Here is a 23,621-nt window from a genome sequence, read left to right as displayed (position 1 = left end):
CCCATGCACTGGGCAGGTTTCGGCCTGATCCCCGGCCAGGCTGAGGGACCCCACCGGGGCACAAATCTGTGCACCAGGGCCTCTAGTAAGCATATAAGATCTTTGGTTAATCTCTTCCCACCCTCTCCCTCCCCCACTTCCCTCCGAGATTCATCAGTTTGTTCCATGTTTCCATGCCTGTGCGTTGAGCGTCTGCCCCCTGGTAGTCAGTGTGCCTCACAGTCGAATGGTTGAACGGTCACTTAGGCTTTTATATATATAGATAGGAAAGGAAAAAAGAGAAAGCCAGAGGTCATTTGGGCAGCTTCACCAGGAAGCTGCAATTTCATATTCCCCAAGGAACCACTGGTCCATTCCCTGCAAAACACCAGGGGAAATGGCCCAACAAAGGGGATATAGACACATGTGCAGTGAAGTTGGGTTGGCATAAAGAAGGTGTCTGTCAGTCACCACTGGGGACAGTTCATTGGCCAGAATAGGCAGAGCCACTGCAAGCACATGGAAATTTGGGAATACATAATCCCCTAAACAAAAGAGTTTGATCTCTTATGACTCTTGGCTCTTGTGACTCTTGTTGCTGTCTAGGCTTTTGGCTTTCTTGCATACGCCATATGGCCCATGGCCATGCGGACATCACATGCAATGGACTAATGGACTGCAGTGGGAAACACAAGATAAGCTAGCTTGATGCTGGATTGGACACTGCTCCAATATGGAATGAAATCTCTGGACACTGACCCTGATTCTAGCCCTTCTGAAGCAATATCTACACTTCTTCCTTGGCGGGACAAAGAGAAATGGGACCTTGGAAACTCAAGGATTTAATTCCACAGAAATAAAGCTTTCTACGATATCTCATCCTCCCATATGAGTCTCAGAAAATTCCTTTCCTCGGGATATCACAAGAAATCTACCCACACAAGCAACAGGTGGGGACGAGGACTTCTCCCAAAAGGTAACCTCCTCTTCCATTACAAATTTTCCCTTATCCTTCTCATCTGCTTCTGCTCTTCCTCTAGATCACTCAAAATAATAAGGCAGTGACACATCTCGAGCTCTATTATTCAAGAGCAAAGGGAAATAATTATCAAATATTGGCTAGGCTATGAGGAATTCATATTCCACAGTAGCTTTCAAATTCTGTTACATGGAACCAAACAGCTGTATGAGGTATTGCAATTAGTTCATAAATGAAAGATTGCCAACTAGGTTTCATTTGTAAAAGTATATAACTCCCATACCTATTTCGTTCATTATTCCAAACTTGAGGCAAGAAAAATAAAGTATAAGTATTACAAAAAAAATCAGTTCTAAAATTCTTACCCTAGCATAGGTAATAGGTAGAAGGGAAGAAGGTGACGGTTTGTTGCATTTTTTAAAATGAGTTCATCTTTCTTTTCTCTGATCACTTATTTATGATGCAAATCCTACAAGAAAAAAAATTAGTCTAAAAATTTTTTGAAGTTTCTTAATAATTCCATTTTCATTTTTTGAGAAGAACGTGTATCTGCTGTTGTTGGATGAAGTACTCTACAGATATCAATCATGTACAGTTGATGGATGGTGCTGCTGAGTTCAAACTTACTGATTTTCTGCCTGCTAGATCTGTCCATTTCTGATAGAAGAGTGCTGAATATCCAACTATAAGAGTACATTTGAGGTAGGCAGTTACACAGAAATGAGCAGAGCAAAAACGATGGGCCAGATACAGAAGGTCACCAGGGCAGAAAGCCCCAATGCCTAGCAACGGGCAAAGGATCTCGCCCACAGGGTAATCTTTCCTCCCCTAGCATATCACTGGTCAAACGGTTTAGACCAGAGGTCCTCAAACTTTTTAAACAGGGGGCCAGTTCACTGTCCCTCAGACATTCCACACATGCGCACTGCGGGCCCGGGACGAGTCGGCAGCTAAGCAGGACAGGCGGCGGCGGCAAAACCCCCCGGCGGGCCGGATAAATGTTTTCGGCGGGCCGCATGTGGCCCGCGGGCCATAGTTTGAGGACGCCTGGTTTAGACCCCCTCAACCTTACAAATCACTGGTCATGCAGTTTGGACTCTCCCCTGACTTTTCCTCGCCTAGTCATGCAATGTGAAGGCCAGAGTGTAAAGGAAGATCAAGGGGCCTGAAGAGTGGCCTCACGTGATTCACATGTGGGCCTTACCATGACCACTCTCTTAAGCATTAACCTTAACATCTAGGCCTCAGTGTTTCAGTTCCAGACCCAGAAAAGCAGCAAAACCAGACGAGCGATGCTATGGCTGACATCAGGACCAGCTGCATTGACTAATGACCCCCTGACCTGCTGCTGACCAATCAAGTAGAGACCAAAACCCTAAAAGGACATACCTGGAAAGCTCTTGAATATTTTATTGGGATCCTTCCAAGACCTCCAGTTACATACCTTCAAGAGAGAGGACCCAGTCTGGCTCTCTCTATGGAGCTCGCCCATGCCTTTTCCTACTCCCTTCCCCCAGGAGCATTTTTCTCTTTCTCCTAAGCTCCAAGGGCCCTTCTTTTGCCTCTGTAACTTGTTTCCTGAGCCCATTTCTTCTACCACTCACTTCTTTTACCTCTGTGACTTTCTTTTTTCTTTTGGAGGTTAGGGATCCCAAACAAGTGGTTTATTTGCATATATGAAACAAGACCCCGGCCATGGGGAAAGGACACTCACTCCACCCTGGCCAGAGTGTGGAAGAACTTCTGTGACTTTCTAAATAAACTTTCCCTTATAGTTTGAGTCTTGGCTCTGAATTCTTTCTTAGCCAGAACTCAAGTACCGAGGCTGCTGAACCAAGCTCCGGTCTGACTTCACCAGTCTAACACCTGGTACCATTCTGTTATCAACAGATTCATCTATTTCTCTTTGAAATTCTATCAGATTTTTGTCTCACATATTTTGATAACCTACCATTAGGAGCATACACATAAAGGATTGTTATGTCTTCTTGAAGAATTGACCCTTGTATCATTACATAATGCGCCTCTGTATCCTTGAAAATTTTCCTTACTCTAAAGCAGTGATGGCGAACCTATGACACGCATGTCAGAGGTGACACGCGAACTCATTTTTTTGGTTGATTTTTCTTTGTTAAATGGCATTTAAATATATAAAATAAATATCAAAAATATAAATCTTTGTTTTACTATGGTTGCAAATATCAAAACATTTCTATATGTGAGACGGCACCAGAGTTAAGTTAGGGTTTTTCAAAATGCTGACAAGCCGAGCTCAAAAGGTTCGCCATCACTGCTCTAAAGTCTCCTCTGTCTGATATTAATAGAGCTAATTACTCCAGCTTTCATTTGATTAGTGGTAGCATGGCATTGTTATTGGGGTTAGGGTTCTTGGTTTCCACAAGACAGAACTTAAGAGGAAACCCCGGAGAAATTTCCAGACAGGTTTTTATTAAGCTTATGCTTAAGCACAAAGGAGGAAGCACAGAGGAAAGGAAGGTCCTCTCAACTAGCTCCTGGAGCTAGCTCTGTTTGGCTGTTTTTATAAGCTGGGGACAAAGTGGCCTTGCAGGAAAAGATGGGCTTTTTTTAAAAAAAGGTGTGCATTATGAAAAAGGAAGGCTCGTGGAATTATCCATGTGAAGGTAGGAAAAGCAAGCAATTAGAAGGGAGACATAATTCTGCATTTTTTCTTTTCTTTTTTTTAGCTGGAAATAGAGGGCTGATGAGATTCTTGCAATCAGTTTACCCACATTTCACCTGTCTTACCTTGGCTTCCTGGCCACACGGTATTATTCCATTGCTGGGTCCAAGTCTCTATACCAGCGGTTCTCAACCTGTGGGTCGCAACCCCTTGGGCAGTCGACCAAACCTTTCACAGGGGTCACCTAAGACCATCCTGCATATCAGATATTTACATTACGATTCATAACAGTAGCAACATTACAGTTATGAAGTAGCAACGAAAATAATTTTATGGTTGGGTCACAACATGAGGAACTGTATTTAAAGGGCCAGAAGGATGAGAACCACTGCTCTATACTGTCTCAGAATATCTTCCTCCAGCCTTTTCATCCATTCAGACAGTCTCTGTCTTTTTATTGGTGTATTTAGACCACTGACATTTAAAGTAATTATTGATATACTTTGGTAAATATCTACTATATTTGTTATTGTTTTCTATTGGCCTTGTTCTTTGTTGCTATTTTTATCTTCCATACCTTTTCTGTCTTTTTTGGTTTTAATTGAGGATTTATATAATTCCATTTTCTCTCCTTAGCATATCACTTATACTTCTTTTTTCCCTTTAATGGTGGCCCCAAAATTTGCATTATAAATTTATAATTAATCCAAGTCCACTTTCAAATAACACTATGCGACAGGCTACTAAGTCAGGACAAGCAAAATAGGAAAATAGCCCAACAGTTTATAGCCATCTAGTAAACCGCAAAATCCTATCTTCCCTACACCAAAGACTTAAAAGAGGATGGTTTACACTGCTCACCAACCAGCGAGTAGATAGCTTAAACCTCTTACTCAGGGAGGTAGCAGAAATCCATTTGCCAACAATACTCTGGCCCGTGGTCGGCAAACTGTGGCTCGCGAGCCACATGCGTCTCTTTGGCCCCTTGAGTGTGGCTCTTCCTAAGCCTTAGGAGTACCCTAATTAAGTTAATAACAATGTACCTACCTATATAGTTTAAGTTTAAAACATTTGGCTCTCAAAAGAAATTTCAATCGTTGTACTGTTGATATTTGGCTCTGTTGACTAATGAGTTTGCCAACCACTGCAATAGATAAGGGTTCAAATAACTAAGGAAAGGATAAAAAAAATTGCTGGCTGGTTTTTTACTTTGGCTTTTCAATTGGAATTGCTTTCTGAGGACCCGAACAAAACCTTTACTACATAAATGAGACTGTACTCATTTGGCTCTGAAGATAAGGGACAATTCCTCCTTCCAGCTCAAATCTTGGGTATTTACAGGTGACTACGAATCTCTGTGAAGGTATTAATTAGAGGGTATACCTCATGACATGCAGGAGCCCCATAGGGAATTCCAACTCAACTGTAATTAAATAATTGACTCATCTCAGGATGCACAGATAAAGGTTGGTTACCTAGCACTCCGAGCCCTCATGACTATATTATACAAGATGCATAGGAGGATATGAGATAACTCTGGAAGTGACAACCCCTTGGAACTCAACCCACAAATAGCACACTTTCAACCCGCTACATAATATCCAAAGAAATTTGTTCAGACTCTACAGATCTCAAAATAAAACTAATATCAATATGGGAAATTGTACCTCCAAGCCTAGACCCTAGCCCCCATTAATACTTCTGCAGATATACAATTAATAGGAAGCCTTTACTTGCAAGTACTTACAGAAATGGGAAGATTTAACTAGAAGTGATATCAACTTAAGATGTCCAAAATGTAGCTCTTTTGATGCCTAAATCAATTTTTGCATGCAAAATTAGAAAATGCCATCTCTAAAATTAAGCTGAAGGAATGGGAAGCTTATCTTAATTGCAAAATAGAAGCTCCCAGGAGGAGCACAGATCAGAAAGCCAGAAAAACTGGTTTCAGGACGAGGAGAAACAGCTATTATGTATTTTCCTTTCTCTGGGACCCTGATGTGTTTGCAAAGGAATTTAACTTATAGAGAATATAGTCCAGCTATACTAACCTATTACAATTAATATGTTTCCCATTCTCCTTACTAATACTTTGGGAGAAGTTGAAATTATCATAAAAGGGGAAGCCAATAAGGCCCTTGTAGATACTGAGGGCCACTTTATCTCTTCTTAACCACACCCAACTAATTGTCTTCTCCTTAGGAGTAAAGCTTCTGTACAAATGGCAGGAATATCTAATCAATTGCCTATTTTAAAATCAGAACCTGTTCCCTTCCACCAAAGGAATGTTATGGAACAATATATATTCTTGCTATGATCTCTCGGTTAAGTTTGTTTGACAGGCTTCCCAAAATTTGAATTTTAAGAGACTTTTTTGAAACCAATAAGTGGCTTTGAATTATTTCAATGGGCCCATGAAATACCTCAAGAATTTGTTCTTTCTTCTTGCAAAAGAGAATTTTTAAACTAATGAGGCCTATTTTGATATGCTTGAAATTATATGGAAAGCTTTGCCAAAAAGAATAATAACTATGTTCTATTTGTATACATTTATTTTAACTAAAATGGATGTTGCAGAGATTTCAGCCTGCCCTAGGGAGAAAGTTGCAAAGATTCAGAGCCAAGTTCAAAGACTAAACTCTCAGGGGTAGTCAGCAGTCCTGTCAGTGACACTGGGCAAGCCAAGAGTGACCATTCCCTGTGGGAATATTGGGCAGTGATATTTGTGGCTCACACATTGGGGTATTTATAAATTGTTTCCAATGCTCAATGCACATCTCTGATGAGCCATGTGCAGCATCGTAAAATCTCACATATTTGTTCTTTATACACTGAAATTGTGTGTTGAATCTAAAAATGTGGGATTTGTGTTTTTCTATGTCATTTCATAGTAATTATTATTCACCAAGAAATTGTTATCTTGGAATGTTATGTCTTACAGAAAAAATAAAAAGACCCTTAGCAATTGCATTATAATCAGACCTATAACCATGTCATTTTAAGTTTTGTCATTTACGAACAGTCATTATTTTATTCCGATGCATTTGCAAATATGTTACATCCTTAAAAAGATCAATGAAAAGGACTCTGACTTAATCTAAAAGTACAGGTTTCTAAGCAGATCATATCTTCGAAGTAGACAAAGATTTATAAAACTCTAAGAAATAACTGGAATCATGAAATTACTGCAAATAATCAGAATAAACAAAAATTTATTATATGGGACTGAATGAACTGAGAATAATATTTTTATGACTTTGTTCAAAATGTTGCTTATTTTTAAACCTTTTCTTTTTCTAAATAAGGAAGCTTATTTTTTCACTAGAGCAATTTGGTAAATTATACCCTCATAAGCAATATTGAGGCATTTATATTTTTCTCCCTAATTCTTCCAGAATTAGGCAGCTCTTAATTTTTTATTATTTTCATAGCAATATGTTTGTTTGCATGAATCCAATAAGAATTTGTTCTCTTCATAATAGGACACATAAAACTGATTTCCAATTGTGGTTTTATTAACCAAGACTTGACTGGAATATCATGTTTGAGAGAGACATGCCTGGACTCTGGATGTCACCAGAAAGCTTTAGGAATTCATGGTTCATGGCAGTCTTTCCAAGTAAGGAATAAAGGTTGCTTTCCTGGGAGATGGCAGAGAAAGAACCTCAAGACTTTTGGAGGGACCTCAAACTTGAGAAATTCACCCAAATTTAAAGGTATTGCAGGAAAAGCCTGATGGCAACTATGTGGCAACTTCTTTGCCCTGAGGTGCTAATTAAAGCTCAATCTGGAGATTTCTTATGATATCCCAGCAAAGCAGATTTAAGAAGGCCTATGTGATCAATTATTGTTCTTGTTATATTTATGCAAATAATCAGGCCAAATTGAAAGTGGGCTTAATACAGTAAATAGTCTTGGTTTGGCTATCCTATCCTATATAATAAAGAGGGAATATGCAAATTGACCATCTCTCCACCACAAAGATGGCTGCGCCCACAGCAGGGGCGGGGTTTCCGTAACACAAGATGGCTGCACCCACAGCGGAGGCCGAGTTCCCGTAACAAGCCTTAACGAGCAATCAGCAGGGACCTGAGGCTGCGGCCCCCACCCCCCCATGGGGCTTGACAGGAGATCTCAGGCCATGCCCCCCACCCTGGCGCCAGGCCGGGGGACCTCAGGCCGCACCCCCACCCTGCAGGGCTTGACGGGGACCTCAGGCTGTGCCCCCAGCCCATCAGGGCTTGACGGGGGACCTTAGGCCACGCGCCCCCAGCCCAGCAGGGCTTGACACGGGACCTCAGGCCATGCCCCCTGCCCCGGGACCAGGTCAGGGGACCTGAGGCCGCGCCCCACACCCAACAGGGCTTGACGGGGGATCTCAAGGTGTGACCCTGCCCTGGTGCTGGGCCAGGGGACCTCAGGCTGCTCCCCCCTGCCCTGGCATCAGGCCGTGGGACCTCAGGCCGCGCCCCACCGCCCTGTGGGGCTTGAAAGGGGACCTCAGGCCATGCCCTTCGTCCCGGCACCAGGCCAGGGGACCTGAGGCCACACTCCCTGCCCCAGCACCAGGCCGGGGAACCTGAGGCCACGCCCCCCCACCTGGTGGGGCTTGACGGGGACCTCAAGGTGCATCCCCCTGCCCCAATGCTGGGCCAGGGGGCCTCAGGCTGCACCCCCTGCCCAGCGTGGCCTGACGGGGGACCTGAGGCTGTGCCCCACTCCCGATGGGGCTTGACTGGGGACCTGAGGCTGTGCCCTCCTCCCAGCACCGGGCCAGGGGACCTGAGGCTGCGCCCCTCACCCGGCAGGGCTTGACGGGAGACCTCAAGGCATGCCCCCCACCCCAGCCCAGGCTGGGGGACCTCAGGCTGTGCTCCCCACCCTGGCACTGGGCCAGGGGACCTGAGGCTCTGCCCCCCCGCCTGGCAGGGCTTGACAAGGGTGGGACTGGCCGGGTCTGGATCTAGCCCAACTGGGTGTGGGAGGGCCAGCCGGGTCTGGGTCTCACGCGATTTTCAGGTGCACTTGGGTGGGCAGGGACTTTACTCTGGGTCCCGTGGTGCGCCCCAGACTCTGACAGGAGGAAGATTTTCATATATATTTTACTAATTTTCTTTCATTTCTGACACTTCTATTATAGAGAAAGGGCAAATAGCAATATTAAAATATTTCCTCTAATTAATCCTCTTTTAATGTGCACCGGGCCACTAGTCCTATATAATAAAACCCTAATATGCAAATCAACCGAACAGCTGAACAACCAGCAGTACAACCGGTCATTATGATGCGCACTGACCACCAGGGGGCAGACACACAGTGCAGGAGCTGCCCCCTGGTGGTCAGTGTGCTCCCACAGTGGGAGTGCTGCTCAGCCAGAAGCCAGACTCATGCCTGGTGAGTGCAGCAGTGGTGGCGGGAACCTCTCCTGCCTCCACGGAAGCACTAAGGAACAGAGAGCTGAGCGGTAAGGAGCAGCGAGCACGCGGGCAGTAAGGAGCGAGGGATCCCGAACTGTGAGAGGGCACAGGCTGAGCTGAGGGCCCCCCTCCCCCCAGTGCATGAATTTCGTGCACCGGGCCCCTAGTCTTTGATAAAAATGAGGGTGATTTTAGGGAGAAAATTGTATTTCAATACCATCTATAATAAACAGTTGCAGATATAAGACTCTAGATAAAGTTTTATTTTTCACCTATAAACTGAACTTGACCCTGAATTTTTCTGGTTCCCTTAAATATTTGGCTACAACTCTCCAAACTAATGTTTCATTTTTTTCCCCATCCTTTAACTTGGAATTATTGAGAACTACTAATGCAGTGTCAACCATATAAAATTTACCTGAGCATCTGATGACATCACCAGAGATATTTAAACTACATATAAAGATGATCTATCAGCCCAGCTAGTATGGATCAGTGGTTGAGCATCAACCTATGAACCAGTAGGCCAGGGTTCAATTTCCAGTGAGGGCACATACCCGGGTTGCAGGCTTGATCCCCAGTAGGGGGCATGCAGGAGGCAGCCAATTAATGATTCTCATCATTGATGTTTCAATCTTTTTCTCCCTCTCCTTTCCTCTCTGAAATCAATCAAAACATGAAAAAAAAAAAAAAAGATCTATCAGATTGTCACTGCCTGCTTTCATTTCAGCAAAAGAAACTTTAACCCTTCTCGACTAACAGTCTTATAGACTCAGAAACTGGTTTATAATTTGCTGTGATCATTAACTTTTATATTTTGCTTTTATTTTCAAAGGCATACTCCTTATTAAATGTCTGTTTGCTTGTTTACACAATGTAGGTCTCACTTTGGAAGCCCATCTGCATCACCACTTCCTGAAGTAAGACTCAACAATTTAACTGAAATGACTTATTTTCAGGACTAAATAAATGAGTCAATGAAATATGAAGCAATCTACCAACTTCACTTCTGGAACAATGCAGTAATTCCATATAAGAGGATGATGCTTTGGGAATTCCAGCCTAGCCCTACTTTGGAAGAATCAGCTGACGGCCTCCGAGTTCCAGTCTCAAATCCCATTCCCTTATCTTCCTTAGATCAGGCAGGAGGAGACTTCCATAGGCTATACAGGCAAGGTCCATAGCCCTTGTCAGCAAGAAGCAGTTACTGAAGACAGACTGTCCTCCTTCATCACCCCTAAAAGATTTCGGGGATGGATACATAGTTCAGCAGCCAAGCAGTTTGCAGTCGTCTAATAAATCATGAAACCCTAATTCAGTGATGGCGAACCTTTTGAGCTCTGCGTGTCAGCATTTTGAAAAACCCTAACTTAACTCTGGTGCCATGTCACATATAGAAATTTTTGATATTTGCAACCATAGTAAAACAAAGATTTATATTTTTGATATTTATTTTATATATTTAAATGCCATTTAACAAAGAAAAATCAACCAAAAAAATGAGTTCATAGGTTCGCCATCACTAATTATTAATTTTGCTCCTCTATAGAAAAGGTAGATTTCCCCCCTCTAGCTTCTTTCAAGATTGTCTGCATGTTTGATTTTCTGCAGTTTGAATGTGATATGCCTACTTGAAGTTTTTTGGGTACATATCCTCCTTGGCATTCTCTGAATTTCTTGGATCTGTGGTTTGAAATCTGACATTAATTTGGGGAAATTCTCAGTCATTATTACATCAAATAACTCTTTTGTTCCTTTTTCTCTTTCTTCTCCTTCTGGTATTCTTGCTATGCATAGGTTACACTTTCTGTAGTGTCCTACAGTCCTTGGATATGTTTTTACTGTTTGTTTGTTTGTTTGTTTGTTTTTCCTCAGTCTTCTTTCTCATTGCTTTTCAGTTTGGGAAGTTTCTATTGATATATCTTCAAGCACAGATATATTCTTTCTTCAACTGTGTCCTGTCTAAGGAGACCATAAAAGGCATTCTTTATTTCTGTTACAGTGTTTTTAATATCTAGTATTTCTTCTTGATTTTTTCTTGGCATTTCCATCTCTCTAACTTACATTATCTACCTGTTCTTCCATGTTTTCTATTTCTTCCTTTAGAGCCACTGGCGTATTAATGATAGTTGTTTTAAATTCCTGGTTTAATAATTCCAATATCCCTGCCATATCTGAGTCTGATTCTGATGCTTGTTTTGTCTCTTTAAAAACTGTTCTTTCGCTAAATGCTTTGTAATATTTTTTGTTGTTACTAAAAGCCAGATAAAATGCACTGAGTAAAACAGACTATATAGGTATTTAGTAATGAGGGGAGAAGTTTCTATAATCCTATAAGTAGGTCTTAGTCTTTTAGTGAGCCTGCGCTCCCAGGCTGTGAACTTAATAAGTTCTGTACAGTCTCCCATTCACTCCTACCCCCCACAATTAAGAGGAACAAGATGGCTAGAACTGGCTAGAGTTTAGTACTTCCCTTTCTCTAGGTCAGTTAGGCTCTGAAAACACCCTAATAGGTTAAGGCTGGTAAAATACTTTCTCCTGATGGTAGACCTTATTAAAAAAAAGAGAATGCCTTGGCATATTTCCAAATGGTTACTTTCGCTTCCCTCTACAGAAAGCACTAGAGTGTTTTTCTGATATTCAACTGTGAAGACCTGGAGGTAGAACCATGAAAGTGTGGCAGTCCCCTATTACTGGGTCCCCCTGGAGTTTTTAACCAATTACAGTTTAGGTTTTCCTACCCAGTACTGGTTCCCTTAGAGCAGTGGTCAGCAAACTGCGGCTCGCGAGCCACATGTGGCTCTTTGGCCCCTTGAGTGTGGCTCTTCCACAAAATACCGACTTCTGCGCATGGGCCACGAAGTTTCAACTGCACTGTACGTGCGCGCCCGCACGTGGTATTTTGTGGAAGAGCCACATTCAAGGGGCCAAAGAGCCACATGTGGCTTGCGAGCCACAGTTTGCTGACCACGGCCTTAGAGGTTTCCACTCCTGGGTTTCTGCTGGGGTAAGTTGCCGTTCTCTGTATTCACCTATCTCTCCAATTTGAGGGGTAGCAGTTTGCCTTTTGACCTCACTTCTCTGAGCAGACAAAAAGGGCCACATGCTAATCCAAGCATGTCAAACTCATGGCCCGCGGACCACATACGGCCCACAATGAATATTTTTGTGGCCCAGCCAATATAACGGTATGTAAGAAATATTTTAATAAAAATTTTGTAACTTAATTTTTACAATATCCTGTTATACATAATTATTAATAACGAACTACAACATTTGCTAATGACTGATTACTATAATCGTGTTGCATTCATTTCCCTTACGCTCCTTACACACAGGCGCACCATTTCTCTCCACTAACACTAGCAGCAAATATTTTGGCAGCTGATTGCCACGTCATTAGTCTTGGACTGACTTGTTTGGTGTGCACAACAGGAAATATTTCGCTTTCGGAGAACAAGAAAAATAGGTTTATTTGCATTACACTTAATAATTTGTGCAGTTATTCAGTATCTGGTAAGTTAATGTTCAAGAAAAAATATTAATTTTTATTAAAATGTTATATTATTTTATGTTAACAATTACTCATTTATTTCAGCCCATTGTATTCAGCATGTCTCTATAGAAATAAACCTACGTTTCTATGAAAATTGAAGCTTTTGTTTTTAAGTGGCCCACATAAACTTAAACCTTCTTTATTTGGCCCATGTTAGTTAGCCTTTGTGCTTGACATGCTTATGCTAACCTGACTAACTCAGGGAAGGCCTACTTGGCAGCCTTGCAAACTCAAGAGACCTAAAGTAACCACAAAGGATGATCTGACATTAAAACCTTTTAATTAAAAAGCAGTTTATAGTGGGTAGTCATGTCCTAGGCCAGTATCTTCCCTGACAAAGATCAACTTCGAACTTCACTGAGCCTATTGTCTTTTTGCATCTACGATAACATACCTGTGGAATGTCAGGGTAACTTGTAATTTCCCTTTTTCTGAACCCCTCAAGACACAAATTGCCTCATTGTTATTGTTATCGTTTTAATTGACTGTTAACTATCCTATGCCCACCTATGTAAAAGAAGCATGTGTCTATCATTTTTCTTTTTATCCAATCCCAGAGGTTCCCCTCCCCACTCCCAACTTTGCTTTCTCCCACCTTCCTAATCTGTCACCAATGGATTTCATGTAACCCACTTATATCTCCACCCTTGATAGTAATTTATAAAAACAGATGAAAAACCACCATTCTCCAGAGCATTATCCCAATATGTTGAGATTCTGCTTCCTGGAAATTGTCTACAGTTTGGCTCAAATAACTCACAAAAATTCTTTACAGGTTTGAATGTTTTCTTACGCTAACATCTGACACACCTACAAAGATTTGTTGAGTTTTCAGTTTGTTCAGTTTCCTATTTGTTGTTAGAACAAAGTGATAACTTCTAAAAGCTCTTTACATGCTGAACTGAAAACCACACACACACAAAAAATCTCCATTTTCAATCTTTACCTTCACATTTACTGATAAAGTGATAACACTCTTATGAGATTAAGGAGAGGGAAAAAATGCAAATCTCAATTTGTCTCAATGGCATACAAATTGCCTAAAATATGATTAATCATAGTGTTTACCTTTTTATAAAGCTAAAATGCAAATTATTAATCAATACACTTCATTCTTTCTTTCTGAATCAATTAAAACATATGAACAATCAAATTTTGTAGAAATCATTATTATAAATTAAAATATTTCCTAAATAAACACCTAAATATTAAGTTTCCATTAAGGACTTTAAAAAAATTTATCAGTATGTATTGCAATTCACTGATTACCCTTACTGCTCAATTAATATGCAGAAAAATAAAGCCTGTTTCTTTTTTTTAAAAATATATTTTATTGGTTTTTTACAGAGTGGAAGGGAGAGGGACAGAGAGTTAGAAACATCGATGAGAGAGAAACATCGATCAGCTGCCTCCTGCACACCTCCTACTGGGGATGTGCCCACAACCAAGGTACATGCCCTTCACCGGAATCGAACCTGGGACCTTTCGGTCTGCAGGCTGACGCTCTATCCACTGAGCCAAACCAGTTAGGGCAAAGCCTGTTAAGTCCTAAAATCCTATATAATAAAAGGCTAATATGCAAATCGACCGAAAGGTGGAACGACCAGTCACTCACTATGATGCACACTGACCACCAGGGGGCAGATGCTCAACGCAGGAGCTGCCCCTGGTGATAAGTGCGCTCCCACAGGGGGAGCACCGCTAAGCCAGAAGCTGAGCTCACGGCTGGCGAGCGCAGCAGCGGTGGTGGGAGCCTCTCCTGCCTCTGCAGCAGTCGGACATCCCCCTGAGGGCTCCCGGACTTCGAGAGGGCACAGGCCAGGCTGAAGGGACCACCCCCCGCCCCCGAGTGCAAGAATTTCGTGCACCAGGCCTCTAGTAGCATTATAATCCCTTTTAAACAATTTAAATTTTGAGATTCTTCCTCTGGAGGAAAATCAGTAGAAAGAGAAAATCTGTATGTGAAATTTGACATTTGGGTTCCAAATTCCCAACATTTGCTATCATTATGGAATAAACCTATGTCAAATTTAATATCCTTAGGAAATCTTCATCCACTGTAGAGTGCTATCTGTTCTTATAGCAAAAAAACAGCTAAAATTTTTTGCAATATCACACTGTAAAAGATGATTACTTTTAAAAAATGTTTTTATTTTAATCCTACCAGAAAATATGTTTATTGATTTTAGAGAGAGAGGAAAAGAGAGAGAGAGAGAGAGAGAGAAACATCCATCAGTGCCTCCCAAACACACCACAAACGGGATCAAACCCGCAATCTAGATATATGACCAGAAATTGAACCCCCAATCTTTTTGGTGCATGGGATGGCACTCCAACCAATTGAGCCACCAGCCAGGGCCAACTCATTGCTTTTTATATTACTGACTTAAATTTTATTCAACTGAGTTTTAACTTACTTAACCAAAAGCATGCTGGTTAAATAAGATGAACACATCTAATTCACCTTAAGGAATTTAAAGTATGTTGCAAAATATGCCTTCAAACATTACAAGAATGTGAAAATGGCCAAACCCAAAGGAACTAATACTAGCATTAATTCACTTTACACATTTGCAAATTTTATTTTATTATTTCCACATCTATAATGCATTAGGTACAACAGACATTTCTGAGCCCTTTATACAGTGAACAGATGGTAAACCATTACAAAATTAGGAGCTAGGGTAACATCCTAAGGAATTATTAATAATAATTAATAATTCTTGCTCTTCAGCCAGAGGATAGCTACAGACTTGGACAATTATCCCTACAAAGATAATGAGGAATTAGAGTGAGATACCTGGGAGATGATTTGGGAATGGTCACAAAAAGAAGTGGGAAAAGTGACCACAGTAACAAGTGAAAGATTATATTAAAGCTCTTATAAAAAAAAGATTAGCCCTAGCCAGTTTGGCTCAGTGGAGACAGCGTCAGCCTGCGGACTGAAGGGTCCCAGGTTCGATTCCGGCCAAGGGCACGTGCCTGGGTTGCGGGCTCGATCCCCAGTGGGGGGCAAGCAGGAGGCAGCTGATCAATGATTCTCTCTCATCATTGATGTTTCTATCTCTCTCTCCTTCTCCCTTTCTCTCTGAAATCAATAAAGAAATTTATAAAAAAAAAAAAAAAAAAGATTAATCTGCCCAAAAAACAGTTGTCAAATAATAAGGAAGATGGATGCTGTGAAAGATAGAAAAGAATGCTATAAAAGAAAAGTTCCACTCTTAATCTGCTAAATATAAAATATATTCCTAAAACCCCAAAACAAAGTCAATATCTAAGTAAACCTAGGATTTAGTACTTGGCATAGTTTCTAGCTAAAGTAATAACCAACAAAATGAATCCAATTATGTCAGTTCACAAGAGATAAAGAAAAAACATCAAAACCAAAAACCAAAAAAGACTTAATCATGTGGGTGGTTACATATGCAAAAACAAACTATTCAGGTGAAAATGGCTATGTAAAAGAGACAAGGGAGCCTAGCAAATAGAGCACAGAATGTAGTCCTGCTCCAAAAAAAGTCATAATTTTAGAAAGTCAGTGTACCATTTCCAGAGCTGAAATAATGTAGTCTCAGTGGAATCTTTTGAGAAAGTGATAGAGCATTAATAAACAATACTGTGGTTTCTAAAGAGAAAAGGGATTCCTAACTTTTAAAAAGAAACATTTTGATTTATTAACAAAGTTATTTCAATATTAACTGTGAAAAATGGCTTACCTTTCTTCTCCTAGAATATAAGATGCTGACAAAACCACATGATATTTCCAAAGAAAGATATTATTGCTTGAATCTGGGTCACTGAAATAATCAACTGTTCAAAATGAGACAAAAGAAAAGGGTAATATTAATTATCTATACTTATATATTTTCTTTGTTGTTAACATGAAACATCTATTAATAAAAGCCTAAGCAACCATTACAGCAGAACGGCTGGAACGACCGCTCGCTATGATGCACACTGACCACCAGGGGCAGACGCTCAACACAGTGCACTCCCACAGGGGGAGCGGCCCCTCAGCCAAAAGCTGGGCTCATGGCTGGCGAGTGCAGCGGCGGTGGTGGGAGCCTCTCCTGCCTCCACAGCAGCACTAAGGAGCAGTGAGCCGAGCGGTAAGGAGCCTGCTGCTAAGAAGCAACAAGCTGAGCAGTAAGGAGCGAGCAGGTGGGAGATAAGGAGCAAGGGATCCCAGACTGCAAGAGGGATGTCCCCCGAGGGGTCCCGGACTGCGAGAGGGTGCAGGCCCGGCTGAGGGACATCCCCTCCCTCCTGTGCACAAACGTTGTGCACCAGGCCTCTAGTACTATGTATCTCATATAAAACCTGATAAGGCCATTCCCTGAACTCTCCAGGGATAACTCCTTTGAAACAAAGACAGGACAAATAATTAACTCTATTTAAACAATTCTTGATCACTCAATATCAACAGGTTATTTCAACAGGTTATTTTTAATTATAAAAGTTTTCTTTAGCCGAAACCAGTTTGGCTCAGTGGATAGAGCGTCGGCCTGCGGACTGAAAGGTCCCAGGTTCGATTCCGGTCAAGGGCATGTACCTGGGTTGCGGGCACATCCCCAGTAGGAGATGTGCAGGAGGCAGCTGATCGATGTTTCTCTCTCATCGATGTTTCTAACTCTCTATCTCTCTCCCTTCCTCTCTGTAAGAAATCAATAAAATATATTTTAAAAAAAAGTTTTCTTTAATATTTACCATTATTACCCCACTTACATTTTTTTCCCTAAATAGGAATACGAATCAGGTAATACAAAAAGACCCCACTGTACATTTTTTTTTGTAAAAAGGGTAGGGACAGGATACAGGACAGGAATATCCCAAACAGCTTCAAGGACAAAAAGCATGTTCCACACCAGATCATATTTACAGTTCCTCATCTAGAATTCAACTAACATATAACTGCAGCAATCAGCCAAGCTTAGCAAATTAAAATAACAGTAATTTTGACAGATTACCTTCTATAAATATTCAAATATGGACATTTATGTGCATGCAAGGGTCTCTGTATGCCAATCAAGATGCTTTGTTTAGGATCCTAAAATTGAGCTTTCTTTTTCACCCTTCTTTTCTTAGGAGTTCCCTGAATCCTTAACTTTCATTTTAACTCTTTCACCTCAGCTGACAAAGAGACCAATCATTGCTCTATTTATAGCCTGAATTATTATCCATTGACTGAATTAAAATTTTAAGAATAACAGTCATATAAAGCATCAATAGAAAAAAAGAAAAGTGCCTAGAACCTTTGAAAATCTCTGTAAACACAAAAGGAAAGACCCAGTAGCAGTGGAGGGAGGGGGAAGAGACAGGATCTTAAGGGATGGCAACTGAAAAAGAGATTAACTTTTTATTCATGGAATCAGATATGCCTTGGTATAGTAAAATCCAAATGCAAAGAAAAATTAACAACTTCATAAATTTGAGCTACATTCAAAGTCCCACTAAGATAGACTACCATATATTTGTCTCAAGACAAGACGCTACATTTTGAAAACAAGTTTAAGTATATGAAAGTGTCAAAGAAGGGAAATAACAATTACAGTTTAAACTTCATGGGTCTATTTATATGCAGAATTTATTTAATAAATACTATAAATGTATATTCTCTTCCTTACAATTTTAATAACATTTTCTTTTCTCAAGATTACTTTATTGTAAGAATAAAATATATAATACATATAACATATAAAATATGTGTTAATTAACTGGTTATGCTGTCAGTAAGGCTTCCAGTCAATAGTAGCTAAAGTTTTGGGGAGTAAAAAGTTATAAGCAGATTTCTGACTGCATGGGGGTTAGGTACTCCAAGCACCTACATTGTTCAAGGGTCAACTGTAGAATGAAATTCAAACCAAATGCAATTTTTGAAATCCACAGATAGCCCTTTTAATCAAGGCAAGATATCTGATGCATGGATTTGCTCATTGTCCTTCTATCCTATCTCCTATTAGTCAGTTTCCCTAAAACATATACACAATTACTGCCACTCTGTATCTAGGACAGCATCATAATTATATAAGAAAAGTCAGCTTTTTCAGGCATATGCTGGACTGTTCCCACCTGGAAAGAAACAACTATTAATACCTCTACTGAGATTGCTCAAAATATTTCTAGAAAGTTAGGCGGACTTGCAAGAAACTTTATGATCACTCACCAATCAACCACCCAAACCCAGGTCCAACAGTGATTCCAAGCCAGACCAGTAGTTCTCAAAGCAGGAAAGGGAGAAGAAAAGTCTGGTCTAGAGACCAATAGCTTCAGACTTCCCTGAGAGCTTGTTAAAAATTCAGAATCTCTGGCCTTATCCTAAGACATATTTAATCAGAATCTGCATTTTAACAAGATCCCCAAATAACTCATATACATATTAAAATTTGAGAAGCTCTTCAGGAAGAAGAATATTAGAATGAGAGAGAAGGTATAATATTCTGTTCAAAAAATGGTTCTCGCTGCAGGCCCATGTTTGGCCAATAAGCAACCAATCTTTAACCTCTGGATTATAGCATCATTATTCCTGCCACAATTTTTTCTTTGTTTTTTTAAAATAAGGTATCTTGAAAAACAGAAACTCCTCTAGACCCAAAGAAATGAGTATCTAATGATTAAATGTCAGGTCCTAAGAAATGCTGACAGTTACCTTAGAGCAAGTGGTTCTCATGCTCCCAGATCACATTAACTAAACAAGTTAATTTTAAAATAATAGCCCTGACTGGTTTGGCTCAGTGGATGGAGCGTCGGCCTGCGGACTGGAGGGTCCCAGGTTCGATTCCGGTCAAGGGCATGTGCCTTGGTTGCGGGCGCATCCCCAGTGGGGAGTGTGCAGGAAGCAGCTGAATCGATGTTTCTCTCTCATTGATTTTTCTAACTCTCTATCCCTCTCCTTCTCCCTTCCTCTCTGTAAAAATATCAATAAAATATATTTTATAAAAATAAAATAATAATAATTCCTCTCATTCCAAATGCTAGACACTAAGAGCATGTGAGATCCCAGTCGCTGAGAAAGAGACAAAAAAAACAAAAACAAAAAAACAAAAGCCTATGCCATCTTGTAAGCAGAGAGGAGAAGGCTGTATGTGCTGGTTATTCGACTACTGTCTCTCAGCTCCAAATTCACCCATAATACTCAGCTCAGTAATGCTAAAAATAGAAGTCTAGAAACCATTTTTCTCTTTTGCCAACTAGCTTTCTCATTCTACCAATAAGGGCACTAGAAGGAGAAACTTGCTTTTCCCAGTCAGTATAGCTACAGCATAGGCCCTCAATCCCAGCGACAGCCACCAGCGTTTTCTGACACTCACAGAAGTATCAGCAACATCCAGGCAGTAACCTCCTCCAGAGGCTTTGAGCTCCAAATCTACTCCAAGATCTTCTTTGATCCCCCAGCCCTACAGGTGGTTGCTGCTTTCTATAATTGTTGTCTGTGTTACTCCAGTGTTCCTCTTTTGCTTTTTCAACCCTCCAATACCTATAAAACCCATTGTCTATCCTAAATTTTGTTAGTATATCTAGTGTGGATTGTTTCCCTATCCAGAGTCTTACTGATACATCATGGCTAGATGGAATAAAATTCAGCATGAACTTGATCACTCTGGAACAGTATTTTTCCAAAACATGACAGTCCATGAAAAAAAATATTTACTGCCGCTCCCCCAAAATAGGTGCAAGATGGGAAATAGATGCAAGAAGTACAGTTGGGAAAGAAGGAATAGGGAACACAACCTAAGAAGTAATATATTCAAACAAATACCATGGTAAAAAACATTTTAGCCCCAAAAACATAAAGAAAAGGCCAATAAAAAGTCTGAAACAAATTTTCCCCCTTAAGCAATACAAATCAGAGTTTGAAAGGTAGAAGGAACTTTATTCTTCTGCCTCTGCCATTGTTCAGTTTTGTTAAAGCAGTTTTATATTGAGTTTGAATTACTTTCAGGACAGTACTAAGAAATTAGGGAAAATCCAAAGATCTCAAAAATGATGAAAGCAATAGGAAATAGGATCTATGAAGAAAGGTTCAAGGACTCATACTTTTTAGTCTAGTCTAATGAAAAGAAAACTTCAAGGCAACAAAATAACGGCCAACCAGTTTAAAAGATCTGACCAGCTAGGCTTCATCATTCCCACAAGTGTTTAAAATGATTGAAGGTAAAGTAAATAAAGATATAAAATGGAGCTTCTTAGTTTACTGACTCTCCTTCAAAGCAGAGCTCTTCATGCTTTTTACACATAAGAATGACCTAGAATATTTTTTACAAAAATAACGATGATGATGGTGATGCACAGAATATTAATGCCAGAGATCTGATTTAACTGGTCTCAGATAGAGTGTAGGCATAACTTAAAAACAAAAACAAAAAATATCTAAGTGTTTATAATGTACTGACAGAAGGGCTAAAAACCACTTAATGGAACATTCCATAACTTTACTACTCAAGGTATGGTAAGGACTAGCTACATCCAGATTTCCTAAAAAGCTTGTTAGAAGACAGCATCTCAGGCCTATTCCAAAAACTCTGCGTAAGAATCTACACATTAATAAAATCCCCAAGTAATCTGCATGCACATTAAAATTTAAAAACACTGTTCTATTACAATTTGAAAAGGCTGTATCTGTGTGTGTGTGAGAGAGAGAGAGAGAGGAGTACAAACTCCAGCCTAAAAATAACTTACTAAATAGAAATTTTTCTTAAGTTACAATTATTAAATTTTTATACTTTTAGAGTCTATTAAAGTTTACTAAAAATACTATTTTAGTGAACAAATAAACCAATATTTAATAACTATTATTTATTCAGTATGTAGTATTTGTAAGCATTGTTCTCTACAAAAATATTTAAACCTCAACAGATGTCTGTAAAGTAGATAATTTTATAATCCCTGTTTTACAGATAAGGAAACTGAGGCAAGAGTTATATTAAAAAAATAATTTGCTCTAGATCACATAACTATTAAGTGGCAAAGTTGAGAACTGAACCTACATAGTCTTGTTTAAAAGCTTATACTCTTGGTTGGGTGGACGTGAACAAAGGGGTGTAGGAGGAAATGGGGACATTTGTAATAGACAACAATAAAAATAAAGTTAAAAAAAGAGTGTATACTCTTAATCACAAAATAATACTATCAATACCATCCCAAAACATTCTGAAATCATTCAGGAAGGAAGCATAATTACTGGTAATAAAAATTCTATAAGAGTAAAGAAAAAAAAATCAGTGTGTTTTCTTCTGGTTAAAAAAAACCAACAGAATTCTAAAAGTGATGTAATTACATCAACACTGTTATGGATCTGTGGCCCACACTTAAAACAGAGAGAAACATGATCAAGAAGATAGTAACCCAGAAGGTTACTTATAACACGAACAATGTCAATATTTTGGGATATGTAAGGAACATACCAATAATGTTACATGAGACTCCCCTATGGAAAAAAAATTTTTAGTAATAACCACTCTGTTATCTACATTTGGAAATAATTGAAATGTCATGTTAGGAGATAGTCTCCTCAATGCCTCCTTAATTCACCCCTATCGTAACTGCTCATACTACAACGTCCACCCCCACAGAAAATTAAAGTACATAGGCTATGATTATTTTTCACAATAAAACAGGCATGATATAAATTTAGTCTGTTTTTTCTCCTCTTCTGTATCCCACTGTTCCTAACTTTGAAAAAAGTCCAATCTGCTTCTGTCATTATTGAAACAAAAATTCCAGTCCCAGTAAGACCCAAATGTTACTTCTGAAAATCATTGAAACAACTTTGTTTTTAAAATGACTTTAGAGAGAGAAATGGAGAGAGAGAAACATTGATGTGAGAGAGAAACATAGATCGTTGCCTCCCACATGCGCCCCAATCTGGGATTGCACCTGCCACCTTTTGGGGTACTGAACAAATCCAATCAACTGAGTCACACCAGCCAGAGCTTGAAGACACCTTTTAAAGGAGAAGTCAGACAGAGGCTGTCAGTAAAAGACCTACTAGAAAGTTTTAATAATATATGTGAATTCTAAATAACACAATAGAATAACCAAAGTTCCCAGAGATAAACAATATTATTGTATTAGCAAATGGAATGAGTTTAAAATATGCAAAAGTATATCCTATGAGTATTTAAAGCAGAGCAACAATTTCTAAGATGTTTTAGCTTCACTTAGTCCAAGTGTGCTCCTAAAAAAAGTGTATAATACCCTTTCATTAACAATGACATAACCCTGGTGACCTAGTTTCTGAGAATGAAAAGAACTACAGATATTAAAAATAGAGTGTCTTAACCCATAAGAGTTATTAAAGTGGATGCTGGAGACAAAAAGATTTGGGGGCTAAAAGTACCAATGCAAAGACTCACTAAAGCCCAGCTAGCATGGCTCAAGTGGTTGAGCGTTGACCTATGAACCAGGAGGTCATGGCACATGCCCAGGTTGCAGGCTCAATCCCCAGTGTGGAACGTGCAGGTGGCAACCAATCAATGATTCTCTCTCATCATTGACTTTTATATCTCTCCCTTTCCCTTCCTCTCTGAAATCAATAAAAATACACTTTAAAAAAAAAGAAGACTCATTAAAATGTAAGTCTCCTGAACATCTAGTGTAAAATTATGACTTGAAGCAACTCATTGGTCACTTTAGATGAAGTTTTATGTGAATACTTTAAGCTGAGGTCCATATGAAGAAGTACTACAGAGATATAACTTGATTTCCTAAAAAGTAGAGTCAAACTTTCTAGGAAGCAAACATAGACAAAACCCAAAAGAAAAGTGTTCTTAGGAGGTAAAGCAATTGTCAAAAGAAACACAGAAGCTGAGCATTTCTGATATTACTCTTTCATTAACTAGTATAACTAACAAAATGACTCACAACAAAATTTCTTATACATTTCCATCAGGTTTTAATTATCCATATTAGTTATGTAATATGTAAATTATTTGTACTTATCTTTTTCTTATAGTTAGTACCTGAAAACCACTCTTTTCGCCTCTCACCTAGCTTCCTAATGGTTTGTCCTCAATCTGCCCTCCTTTCCAACCATATTAAAAAGACATTATT

General features: G+C 39.7%; 1 protein-coding gene across 9 annotated transcripts in view; it reads right to left on the bottom strand.

Moving 5' to 3' along the window:
• FUT8 (fucosyltransferase 8 (alpha (1,6) fucosyltransferase)) overlaps positions 1-23,621 on the bottom strand; it is a 232,794-nt gene that overhangs the window by 143,085 nt on the left and 66,088 nt on the right. For 6 of the 9 annotated variants that reach the window (XM_014549149.1, XM_014549150.1, XM_014549147.1 and 3 more), the window contains one exon: positions 16,289-16,382. The exons of 1 other annotated variant lie outside the window; for it this stretch is intronic. The gene's annotated coding sequence lies outside the window, so the exon portion shown is untranslated. Of the gene's footprint in view, positions 1-1,323; positions 1,428-16,288; positions 16,383-23,621 lie in introns of those variants that run through there. 2 more of the 9 variants (XM_005877902.2, XM_014549153.1) reach the window with 2 other exon arrangements.

Source organism: Myotis brandtii, unplaced genomic scaffold (assembly GCF_000412655.1).
Source record: "Myotis brandtii unplaced genomic scaffold, ASM41265v1 scaffold536, whole genome shotgun sequence".
NCBI lineage: Eukaryota > Metazoa > Chordata > Mammalia > Chiroptera > Vespertilionidae > Myotis > Myotis brandtii.
This window is presented reverse-complemented; position numbering and strand designations above follow the sequence as displayed.